A 13,678-nucleotide genomic window follows, 5' to 3' on the forward strand; every position below is an offset into this window, starting at 1 on the left:
GATGTTAGAATCAGCACACAAAGACATTAAAACAATTATGTGTTCCATATGTTCAAAATCTTAAAAAGAGATATAAAAATATCTACAACTGAACTTTAAGAGATGAAATTACAAAGTGCGAGATGAAAAACAAACTGAATGAGACTAAAAGATTAGATTTAACAAGAAAAAAGTAGTAAACATCTGGATGTAGAAGGAAAAATGCAAAACAAACATAAGCAAAGAAAGGAATTTTAAAAACAAACTGACTTGAGACTAAAAGACTAGATTTAACAAAAGAAAAAAGTAGTAAACATCTGGATGTAGAAGGAAAAATGCAAAACAAACATAAACAAAGAAAGGAATTTAAAAAATGTAAATAGAGCATCAGTGTTCTGAAAGACAACTTCAAGCAGCCTAAAAAATGTGTAACTTGAACCCCTGAAAGGAGGGAGGCATTTTACAGAAAAAAATTATTTGAAAAATAATGGTTGAAAATTTTCCAAACTGATTAAAAACTATAAACTAATATATCCAAGAAGCTAGGTGAACCAAGAATAAAATAAAACTACTCCAAGGCATATGAAAACCAAATAATTGTTAAAAACTAACCTTTCCAAAAACTTAAAGAGAATACTTCCCAATTAATTTTCTGAGGCCAGCAATATCCTGACACCAAAGCTAGACAAAGATACAACCAGAAAACTGAAAGGAAAGGAGCGACACACAGCAGCAATTCACCGGAGAATTCCGCTTTATTAGGGAAAGGTGCTGGGTTATATAGGAAGGGGCATGAATTGATTGAGGTGTCACTTCTACAGGGCTGGTGGCTGTTGGCTAGGTGCTGGGATTGGGAGGGGGGCGAGAGGTGATTGGGCTTCAGGTGGCGCCGGCGGGAACTGAGGACCCCGAAGAGAAGCCAGAAGTTTGCCACGTCTGTAGTAATAAAAACAGTATAGGTTTGGCATGAAAGCAGACTCATAGATCAATGGAGGGGCCAGATATAAACCCACACATATATGTTTAATCTATGACAAAGGAGGCAAGAATATACTGGGAGAAAAGATAGATCTCTTCAATAAATGGTGTTAGGAAAACTGGACAGCTATATGCAAAAGAATGAAACTGGATGACTATCTTACAACATACACAAAAATAAATACAAAATGTATTAAAGGCTTGCATGTAAGACTGTGAGACCATAAACTGCTGGAAGAAAACATAGGTAGTAAGCTCTTTGACATTAGTCTCAGCAATACATTTTTTTGGACCAGTCTCCTCAGGCAAAGGCAACAAAAACTAAAATAAACAAATGGGAATAAATCAAACTAAAATGATTATGCATAGTAAAGGAAATCACCAATGAAATGAAAAGGCAACCTACTAAATGTGAAATAATAGTTACAGTTCATATACTTGATAAGGGATTAACATCTAAAATATATAAAGAACTTATACAACTTAGTATGAAACAAACAACCTAATTAAAAATGGAAAGAGGACTTGAATAGACATTTTTCCAAAGAGGACATACAGATGGCCAACAGGCACATGCAAAGATGCTCAACATCAGTAACTATAAGGAGAATGTAAATAAAAACCACAGTGAAATATCACCTCACAACTGTCAAACTGGTTATTAAAAAGATAAAAAAAATAACAGGTGTTGGTTAGGATGTGGAGAAAAGGGAGCCCTTACACAGTGTTGATAGGAATGTAATTTGGCACACTCACTAAGGAAAACAATATGGAATTTCCTCAAAAAATTAAAAATAGAACTACCATTTGATCCAGCAATTCTACATCTAGGCATTTATCTGAATAAAATGAAACCAACAATCCAAAGAGATATATGCAATCACAGAGAGTAAATGTTCAATGCAGCATTATTTATAATAGCCAATGTATTTAAGCAACCTAAATGCCTGTAGATGAATGAATAAAGATCTGGTATATGTGTATGTATACACATACACAATGCAACATTACTTAGCCATGAAAAAGACTGAAATTTTGCTATTTGAAACAACATGGATGGACCTAGAGGTTATTATAATAAGTGAAATAAGTTAGAGTAAGACAAATACCATGTGATTTGGCTTAATCGAAAAAACAGAACAAATGAACAAACAACAGAAACAGATATATAGATACAGGAAACAAACGGTTGGTTACCAGAAGGTGCAGGGGTTGGAGGAGTTGGCAAATAGATAAAAGGGGTTAAGTACACAAAGAAGCAAAAAGCTAACCTTTTCAAAGAATATTGCTTCTCTCTCACTTACCAACTTTACATTTCCCTGTATGGCCCCGGAAGATGACTGGTTAGCCAGAGACGGGTAAGATTCCTCAAGGGAGGAACAACCTAAGACAGGCACAGTCACAGGGGGGCCATCAGGTGAGAAATTGGGGATCAACAGAGGTGAGGCTTAGAACCTCACCCCCCTGTTTTGAGAAAAATCTGCATCCGTGGATGTTTTGCTGCCCTTGTCTAGCTTGGATTAACACTTAGTCCATAGGCACACACCTGATCATCTACATTTGCCCTCTTACAGCACTAAATTATGTTTTCTACCTTTATCTTGCATCTACCTACCACTTCAGCATTTTATTTAAAAAGATAATAATAATAATAAGGGAGAAATGTGGGACTCACATATAAATCAAGTATAAAAATCAAACGAATAATCATATTTGACCTGATTGTTTATAGTTCATGAAGCGTGATCAAAACCGAAAGTTTCTGTGATGACTGCCCTTGCACTGTTCATCATGTAAGAACTTATTCACTATGTAAGACCTTGTTCACCATGTTAGAACTTGTTCGTTATGCTTCAGAAGATTGGAGACTGTTGAGATATAGGCTTGGGGTTGATTAATGACTGTGCATTGAGTCCCCTATACAGAATTTTATTGTTGTTAACAACCATTTGATCAATAAATATGAGAGATGCCCTCTCAAAAAAAAAAACATCTAACAGGAAAAAAAAAGGGGGGGTTAAGTACAAACTTCCAGTTATAAAATAAGATTTATGGACATGTAATATATAACATAGGAATATAGTCAATAACTGTAATAACTTTGAATGGTGAAAGTAACTAGACTTAAGGTGAGGATCATATTATGATGCATAAAAATAACAGATGGCTAGGTTGTACACCTGAAGTAAGATGTTATTTCAATTATGCTTTTAAAAAAGTATGGATTGTAGCTAATTATAATGTTATCAATATTGGTTCTTCAACTGTGGCAAAGGTACCATACTAATACATGCTGGCTACTATTGGCTGTGTTTTCATAAGGTATTACAAGAAGATAAGTTCAGAAACAAATCAGCTTGTTGCAGGCAGAAATAAAATGAAAAGAGACTTCAGAAATTCAAGGTTTTGCAGGATTGTAAAATATGACTGCTTCTATTTCTACAAGTGCTGGGATGGGATTTTAGAAGCTTCTGATATCAAAACCCTTGTAAAATTTCTCTGTTGACTGAAGTGACTCAGAGAAAAGATCTGATTAAAGGTTTCAGGTCACTTCATGATAGCTATATTTAATTTGAGATAAAGGTGCATGTAGGTAAGGAAATAAAGATTTCTTTAAAAAGCACATTTGATTGAAGACTCTGTCTCATAAGAAATCTGGATGTGGTTACTAGCCTATGAAATGGGCTGGAAAGAGATTAGAAGCCCACCACATTTCTGAGGGAATTATAATATCTAGAAACCAGGAATCTGTACTTTAAAAAGGGGTTGTTCAAAACTTAATCCTGAAAATTTCTATGAGCAGAGCAGGCTTTGAAAGCTGCACAGTCACCCCAAAAGTCACTTCACATATGATTAAGAAAAAACTGGAGATGGGGGCCTTCTAGAGGAACCAGGAGCCACAGGGAACAACAACCAAAATTGTTCTCAGAATCAGTGTATAATCAAGGAACCACTCGATCACAAGAATGGGTGTCTTTATAACATCTGCTTCAACAGGATTCCAGAATTGCTCCAGACAAACATCTGCACGGCTACTCCACTCTTCACCTTTCTGAGGGCTGTTTATTGTGGTTACCCCAGCCCTGTTCCATCAGTGTATACTGTGTGTGTGGTGGGGGGTGGGGGGATAGCAGAATCAGGAGAAGCACATAACTTTCTTGTTTTCAGTTGCCAAGCTAAGAAAAGCTACAACTGGGCTTGATGGAAAGGACTGCCTAACATGAAGAGTTCCTGGGCTTAAAGCAGGATGTGGGGACTGGGTGAGGCTTTGAGGGGCCCCCTTCGTGAGTATGTCCTACGTATGGAACCAAGAGTGAAAAAGACTTCAGTGATTAGATGGGCAGTCTATGGCAGAGGCTTGTTAGATGCTCACCTATCCTATTTTCCTCTTCTTGAGCACACAAAAGATTGTTTTCCAGTAGGCTTTGCTGTTAAGTTGGAACAAAAAGAATGGGGTCTAGGTGGTGGGATGCGGGTGGAAGTGACCATGTAACCACTAAACTTAAAATAAAAATTCAGTTTCTCAGCCATAGTACATTTCAAGTGCTCAGTAGCCACATGTCTAGTGGCTACCCCACTGCATGGAGCAAATACAGAACATTTCCTTTATCACAGAAGGTTCCATCCCACAATGCTATTTTAGAACTTCTGTAGCGACCTCGGCAGTCATTCCCTAAATGATATGAAGGCTCAGAAGATTCCATGTAGTAGGGAGAATGGTGACTCTAATGATTAGGACAAATTTTATACGTATAAATGCTACTTTTAAACAATAGTTGCCTTTACGTAAACGAGTAAGTGGCCAGTGGGTTAAACAGTCCAATTTATGCCAGTAGCAGATTTGGGGACAAGGAGAGTAGTATTTGCTACTTTAATAACAATGTTACCTTCTTCAAGACTGAAAAATGTTTGCATCATTTATCTGCTTATGGTATTTGCAGAATGCTATGTAAATAGGCCAACAGATTATTCTAATTGCTAGACTGATTATCCCTTCAGAGAGCCTATTAGCACACTTGGATTATGCTTGCCATGAAGAGAGAGTGTAAATCAAAGGTAAACCTCAGGACTTGCTGAAACAAATTCCTAATCAGTGAAGTCCTGGGATGTCTGCAAAAAGGATTTTGGAAATATTGAATATTATCTGAATTATGCTTAGTGCCAATGGCTGCTGGAGTGGCTGACAGACTCTCTGAGGGAGTCATAGAAATTCACCCCATCTCCAACCCAACAGAATCAAGTTAATCAGAGCATTTTGTGAAAATATTCAGAAGGAATTATAAAATGGATTTCTTTTCCTAAATAAAACAGGATCCACCATAATTTTCAAAGTGAACATGTTATCTTTCCTGATTGGGTTTCTTGCACATTTCTCCAAAAGACTCTAATGAATAACAAGTATCATTCATGGCATTAGCTTTCTCTCTGATGATTCTGACAAGGTCAAAGTGCCCATGTCAGTCTGAAGCCACAGATGTTTTCTATTTGTTTCTCACATATGAGCATGTGTCTATATGTATCTAAATATTATACCCCCTTCCTTTTAAAGATTTGCCTGTGTATCTAAAGGGAAACACAAGCAACATGATTCTACCACTATCTATGTGATGCTAGGCAAAGTCAATTTCAGGATGTTGTTTCATTCTACTATAGAAAACATGCATGAACACAATAATCTCAAAGATCCATTATTAACTAACATTATTTATGATTTCCAAATAAAGGAAAACTAAGCAGAAAAGTATATTAAGAAATATTCTGCTTAAAATTTCATTGTCCAGTTTAGCTACTTAGTAGCTTTAGGCAAGAATATTTGACTATTAATGCCCATAACACATTAAACTTTGCTTGAATTTCCCTAAGTATTCTTGAATTCACAAGAACCCTTGAACTATCAGGACAAATTATCACTCCATTAAATGCCAGGTTAGTGGGTTGATCTTACTGGCTAGAGAATCCAGGATGACATTTGAGGTAATATGGAATTTGACCAAACCCACTGTGTATTTTTGTCCTGTAAATTGAAAAACTGTCCTGTTGACATTGTTATCTCATGTGAGGCCACATCCATCTAACTTTGAGTCACTCTAATCTTTCAAATATCTTTCTTTTATCAGGTACTTTTTAGGTACCACAAGTAGCCATAAGGTCCTCAGAGAAAACACTTGCTCTTTGTCAATGTCCCTTAACACCTGCATAGGAAAAGAATGTTTAGCCAGGAGGCAGGATTATAGTGTGGAAAGAGCATCACACTGGGAAGCAGAAAAACTAAATCTGAGTGCTGGTTTCCATTCGATCTAACATACATGAACTGAGCAACCACTATGTCCAAAAATGTTGGGATTGCATCTGGAGAGAATAACGAGGAATAAGACAAAAACAGCTTCCTAATTTATTGGGGAAGATAAACCTTAAACATGGAATTGCAGGTATGATGAGCACTTCCTAGGGGGCTATAAAGGGTACAATGGGAACACAGAAGAGGGATAAGAACACAGTCTAAGGGGTAAGCTGAGATAAGAAAATTAAGTGAGTTATCCAGAGGAAGATAAAGGAGAATAAATCCAAACAGTGGGAAAAGCATGTAAAAGGCTTAGAGGTCAAAGAGAGCATCATATGTGTAAGGAATCAAGGGAAGTTCAGACCAGCCTGAGATGAAGATGAGGTGCACAGAAGCCACAGGGTGGAAAACCCTGAAAGATTATTAACCAACTGCAATCATGGGAAGACCTGCTCACCTATCTAGGCCATTGTATGGGAAGTTGGAGTAGGAGGGCTGTGAAGAACCTTCTAGCTCTGAAGTTGGAGGAGTCTATGACATTATTATGTCCCAGAGGTCCATTAGCTTAAATTCAAGGCTGGAGAGAATGGCAGTTATTTAAGGTAAATCTTGGCCTGACATCTCAAGGAATTTTTCCACTATTCCATGAATTTTATGGACGACTCTGTATGTTGTTTTGGAAAAGAGCATGAGAAGCCAAGCTGTCATGCTATGTGGTCTGGGCATCAAGTAGAGATTTCGAGATGTGAGGGTTTTGGTCCTGCTTTGCAAAGTCCTTGACTGACTTACCCAGTCTGGGCTGATTATTATGCCTCCCCTTATCACTTCCATTTTTTTTCCCTCTGAAATGCTCATGGAGGTACTGTAAACGCTTCTCCTAGGACAGCCATGGTTATGACACTGTATAAAAAGTTCTAAGGATCTGGAATGAAAGGTGTAGGTAATATAATTGGTTCAGTTCATGCCAGCCAGATAAGTCACCTGTATTTCAGCAAGACGACATTTCTTGATATCCTTATGTGTTAGATGAAATAATTTGGCCTGGAACAAAGTTCTAGCAAGCAGATTCACAACTGGCAAGCAACAACTGCCAAGACTGCATGCCTTGCAAAACCAGGAAAATGTCTTTTTTGTTCTGCTATATTTAAACATCTTAACAGTGCTATAGCTCAGTAAATATGTATAGACCAGAATCAAAGTGTCCATTGGTACAGTTTATGTTGACTCAGTTTACCTTAATGAACAAGGAAGAACATCGAGGATACTAATCCACATTTCCAAGACTGGTCCAGCCACCCTCCTATGTGCCCATTCTGATTTGCTTTGTGTTGCTTGTGACTTTCATGGTTTTCTAGCCTTAGTGTGGCTCAGTCATTCCATGTTAAATTTCCCTGAAGGAACTCTTTTCTTTGACAATCCATTTTGGGTTCACTACTCCAGCTTAACTGGCACCTCACTTTGAACCAAATGCTAATATTTGCCTTTGGGATAACACACACCATACCAGGAAACTTTAATTTCTCTAGTGACACAAAATGAACCACTTGTGAAACAAAAGTCCATGCCTCACTAGGAAGTCCTGTATTGTATTATAGCAAAACTTGTTTCCTTCAACTTCAGGTCATTTAACTTAATTTTTTCCCTTGGAGAAACACAGAATAAGTCTATTCCTTCTTTCATGTGACAGTCATTCAAATATGTGCAGATCAGTCTTTATATTCTACACAAGCTCTGCTTTCCTGCAAACTCTTTCTATATTCTACCTTTCTGATAGAGTACTACAAAAAGGCCACCATAACCAAAGTCAAAATGGAATTGAGAAGCCAGGAGAAAATATCAGCAAGACATGTCATAGATAATAGCTTAATATCCATAATATGTAAACAACTCATAAAAATTAAGGAGAGGCCTAAAATATCTGATAAAATTTAGGTAATGCATGACAATTCACAAAAAAATGTGTAAAATGGTCCTCAAACATATGTAAAGATATTAATGTACACTGAGATAACACTTCTAATCCATCATGGAAAAGGAAAACCAAAATAAAAATTAAAAAGGCATTTTGTTGGCGATACTATGTAGAAACAGGCATCCTCATACATTACAGGTGGGAATATCAACTAGTACAATTCTTTCAGAGGGCAATTTGGGATTACATAATAAAAAATAAATATCTTCACTTAACCCATCCAGTAAGAGTCAAAGCGATTTCTAGAAGTAGTTCTAGAATTTTACCCTAAAGATATACCCTCACCAATACAAAAATACACATGTACAAGATTATTCATTGCAGAATTGTTTGTACCTGTACAATATCAGAAACAAATACAGCAAAGTGACTGATAAACTATGGTGCATCACACAATGTGCTATGTAAGTGTAAAAATAATGAGGGTGTTATGTATGAACCCCCTGGAGAGTAATTTTGAGGATATAATGTCAGGAGAATAGAGCAACCTTCACAAAAGTGCCCAGAGTATGCTACCTTTGAGTGTAAAGAAGGGAAAAATAAGAAAATATATATGAATATGCTCATTTATGAAAAAAGAAAATAGAAAAATAGAATGGGTGAACTAGAAATGAATAAGATAGGTTACCCACAGACAGTGGGCAGAAACAGGGTGAAATATGGGACTGTGATAGAAGGGATTAGGAGAGTTACACTTCTTGACTAGAAAAATGTTTTTATAGTTGTACTTAGAAATGTGTTAATATTTCACATACTCAAAGAAGAGATATATGATTAAAATGAATGGTGAGGAAGGAAACCTCAAATGGAATATACATAGAAAAGGATGAAGCATTCTCTTACCAATAACAACCTCACTGAAGGGGTGGTGGTCATGGATAACTAACCATAGCTTCTTTGGGAAATAATTCGACTCCATACTCTAAGAATTAAATAGAACAAAAAGAAAATTGTGCATAAATATTGTACTTTGGTTAGGTTTTGTTTTACACAGGGTAATAGGTTAGTCACTCTGAAACGATTTTATGTGTGTTCTATGAAATCAGCAAATATATTGTGGTTAATGAGAGGTTGCTGTTTGTCAAAGAAAGGAATTGTGAATTAGGGAAAAGAGAAGGTTAAAATAAGTCTTGTGGAAATATCCTTAGTTTTGATCATTTAAAGGGTGTCAGATGATCATCTGTGGAAGTACATTTTTCTGATAATATTCTTTTCTCTTAAAAAAAAAAAGCAGTTCCTGTGTGGTGATCTCCAATAAGTTCTTCACAATGGTATAAAGGGCATATCAAAGTGTGGGCAAAGGGTCTGTTTGTGTTTATACAGAGGATCAAAGCCTAATTTGGCTACCCAGAAAATGAACTAAGATAGGATATGAAGAAGAACTTCCAACTTCAGCACTCTTTGGAAGAGACATACCAGAAGATGATCATCAAAAAACCTCAACAAAGATCCAGGCAATGCTGCAGTTGTAGCTGCATTCATCCCACTGGTTCCTGGACTTGCCATTGGAATGAAGAAGGAGATATCTAAGCTGGCCTGTGCATACAGTAAAACAACAAATTTGACAGATCTATATTGTTGGAACTCATCCAAGAATTAGGAGAAGTGCAAGTTGTAGCACTCCAAAATCTTGCGACTATAGACTATCTACTGTTAAAAGAACATATGGGATGTGAACAGTTCCCAGGAATGTGTTGTTTCAATTTGTCTGATTTTTCTCAAACTATTCAAATTCAGTTAGACAATATCCATCATATCATTGATAAGTTCTCACAAATGCCTCGGGTGCCTAACTGGTTTTCTTGGTTTCACTGGATATGGCTGGTAATTGTAGGTCTGTTTTGGTTATGTAGCTGTATTCCTATTATGTTAATGTGTGCATGCAATTTAATCAGTAATTTAAAACCTATACACGCTTATGTTACACTACAAGAAGATATGTCAAAGAAATAATCAATCTTCCCATGTTTTCTTCCATCTGCTACTTCTATAGCTTCTCTTCTTCCTTCATAATTACAACCCCTAAGTAGAATTCGTGCCTGATATCGAAATTACTGAGTATCATAATTCTTCCAAGTAGTAAAGATACCTCAAGACAAATGCTGGGTATAAATCTGCAAAAAAGCAAAAAACTAACCTTTTCAAACAATATTGCTTCTCTCTCACTTACTAACTTTTCATTTCCCTGTATGGCCCTGGAAGATGACTGGTTAGCCAGAGACCGGTAAGATTCCTCAAGGGAGGAACCACCTAAGACAGGCACAATTGCAGGGGGGCCATCAGGTGAGAAATCGGGGATCAACAGAGGTGAAGCTTAGAACCTCACCCTCTCTGTTTTGAGAGAAATCTTCTGCATCCGTGGATGTTTTGTTGCCCTTGTCTACCTTGGATTAATACTTAGTCTATAGGCACACACCTGATCATCTACATTTGCCCTCTTACAGCACTAAATTATGTTTTCTACCTTTATCTTGCATCTACCTACCACTTCAGCATTTTATTTAAAATAATAATAATAATAATAAGGGAGAAAAGTGGGATTCACATATAAATCAAGTATAAAAATCAAATGAATAATCATAATTGACCTGATTGTTTATAGTTCATGATGCGTGATCAAAACCGAAAGTTTCTGTGATGACTGCCCTTGCACTGTTCACCATGTAAGAACTTATTCACTATGTAAGAACTTATTCAACATGTAAAAACTTGTTCGTTATGCTTCAGAAGATTGGAGACTGTTGAGAATTAGGCTTGGGGTTGATTAATGACTGTGCATTGAGTCCCCTATACAGAATTTTATTTGTTGTTAACAACCATATGATCAATAAATATGAGAGATGCCCTCAAAAAAAAATAGCAGGTAAGCAAAACACACACTTTTTTTATCAGCATTGGACAAATTGTATGGTACACTTAGCAGATAAGATCTTTCCACTTTCTCTGGTAAGAAGTTGGTAGACTGAATGGAACTGCCAAATTTTATGTTTGTACTGTCTTTGCAATTTGCAGAAAGATGTGTAAAATCTAGGTTGTATTGAAGAACAAGAAAAAAAAACTGCTAAATTTAAATACTACCAGAGAGTCAAACTATATGCTTCCATTAAACACCTGTGTATTTAGCTGACTAACATTGAAATATAGATACATTAGCAAAATATTACATCACAATATTAAGCATGTTTAATTCATTGCAAGTCACTTGTTATTTGGTTAAGTGCATGCATATATATCTACATAAGTGACTTAACTCTTACTTATCTAATACTTGTATAATATTGGCAACATATCTTAATTTTCTTTCCAACAACATTTAATAATGGAATAAAATCAATAGCAGTTTATCTTCAAAAAATATATAATAAGTCTTGTGGACTTGCACTGAAATTGAAAGCATCAGTATAAGCTCAAGGATTTAAAAATGTGTACAGATAGATATAGAAATAGTTATAGGCATATGTGTGTGTATCCATACAAATATTTCATATTTATGTCTGCTGAGAATGCCTCAAGAGCTATATACCCTATGTCAATAAACATACCTGCTACCCATTCTCTAGTAAAAGTAACTGTTTCAATAAGATACCATTCTCAATAAAAGGAACCAGGACTCTTGAAGAAAGGGCACATTTCAAGGCTTGGGTAGGGCAACGACAGGATGAACATCTTGTGGCATCAGAGATTAGGAAATGCTCACAAAGTGGTAGCGCCCTAGCAAATGGATGCTGGGGCCAATGGAATGAACTCAAAAATGACCAAATCCAGAACAATTTGAGCAGCAAATAAAAAATTGCAGTGTTGGGTTATAATTTATAGAATAAAATAAAATCCATGAGTTCACACAAATATAAATAATAATTGAATGGATACACATATGGTAGAAAAAGGAAACCTCTTCCTTGAATTAGACTACAATTAACCAATGGAGAAGGAATACCAAAATAGAAAATCACCATTTAGCAAACACCACAATAACAGTTGTTCAGACAAGACTTGTCAATGGAAGCTAAAATTAGTAGACCCAAGTATGAGAAGAAAAGTATGTACACAGTCTCAAGGCGTCTCCCTTTAGATACTTATTCATTACAAAGGAAAAAAATACAGTGGAAGAGCCTGGCAGACTCCACTTTTACCAAATGGTTAAAGATAAATCCCATCAGCAATGGGATGAATCACATTACGCACCTTCCAGTATGATGCACAGAGAAGGACATACCGCTTTCGTGGCATTCTTGAAAAAAAATGCATAACCTAAATGTAATTATAGGGAAACATCCTGCAAATGAAGGGACATTATATGAAATAACTGAGTGGTAGTTTTCAAAATGGTATGGTCAGGAAACACAAGGAAAGGTCAAGGAATTGCTCCAGAATAAAAGACTGAAGAGACAAGACAACTGAAAGCAGAGCATGACCCTGGAGAGGATCCTCGCCCAGACATGACATGCCTACGACAACTGGTAAAGTCTGAACAAGGTCTGTAAAAGACGTAATAGAATTGCTTCAGTGCTCATTTTCTGATTTGACTAACTGTACCATGGATGTTATGGGCTGAATTGCATTACCCCCAAATTCACGTATTACTGTTTGGAGAATAGGGCCTTTAAAGAGGTGGTTAAGGTAAAATGAGGTCATACGTGTAGGCCCTAATCCTATGTGACTGATGTCCTAGAAGAAGAGGAGATTAGCACACTGACAACACAGTCTGAGGGACAACCACGGGAGGGCACAGTGGGAAGGTGGCCATCGGCAAGCCAGGGAGAGAGGCCTCAAGAAGGACCCAAACCTGGTGACACCGTGATCTCGGGTTCCTAACCTCCAGGACTGGGAGAAAATGAATTTCTGCTGTTTAAGCCACCATCTGCAGTATTCATTATGGCAGTCCTAGAAAACGAATACAACACACATGGAATATTATTCAGCCTTAAAAAGGAAGGAAATTGGGGCACATAACATGAATGCACCTTGAAGACATTAGTGTTAAGTGAAATAAGCCAGTCACCAAAGGGCTTATCTGTGTACCAACATGAATATACTTCTTACTGCTTCACTATACACTCAAAAATGATTAATATGATATATTTTGTTATGTATATTTGCCAGAACTGAACATAAAAGAAGAGGGATATTTGGATATGGAGACAGAGGACACGCAGAAAGAATGATGATGGAGGTGGAAACTGGATCGATGCTGCTCCCGGCCGGGGGCACCAAGGATTCAGGAGTCACCAGAAACTGGGAAAGGCAGGGGAGGGCTGCCCCCCAGGCTCCTCAGAGGGAGCACGGCCCTGCTGACACCTCGATTTCAGTTGTCCAGTGGGTCAGGACTGAGAGAGAATACATTTTTTTGTTTTGTTTTGTTTGTTTTAAGCAGAGAAGGAAGGAAGGAAGGAAGGAAGGAAGGAAGGAAGGAAGGAAGGAAGGAAGGAAGGAAGGAAGGAAGGAAGTCAGAGGGAGGGAGGGAGGGA

The sequence above is a fragment of the Manis javanica genome, chromosome 11, assembly GCF_040802235.1.
Source record: "Manis javanica isolate MJ-LG chromosome 11, MJ_LKY, whole genome shotgun sequence".
Classification (NCBI taxonomy): Eukaryota; Metazoa; Chordata; class Mammalia; order Pholidota; family Manidae; genus Manis; species Manis javanica.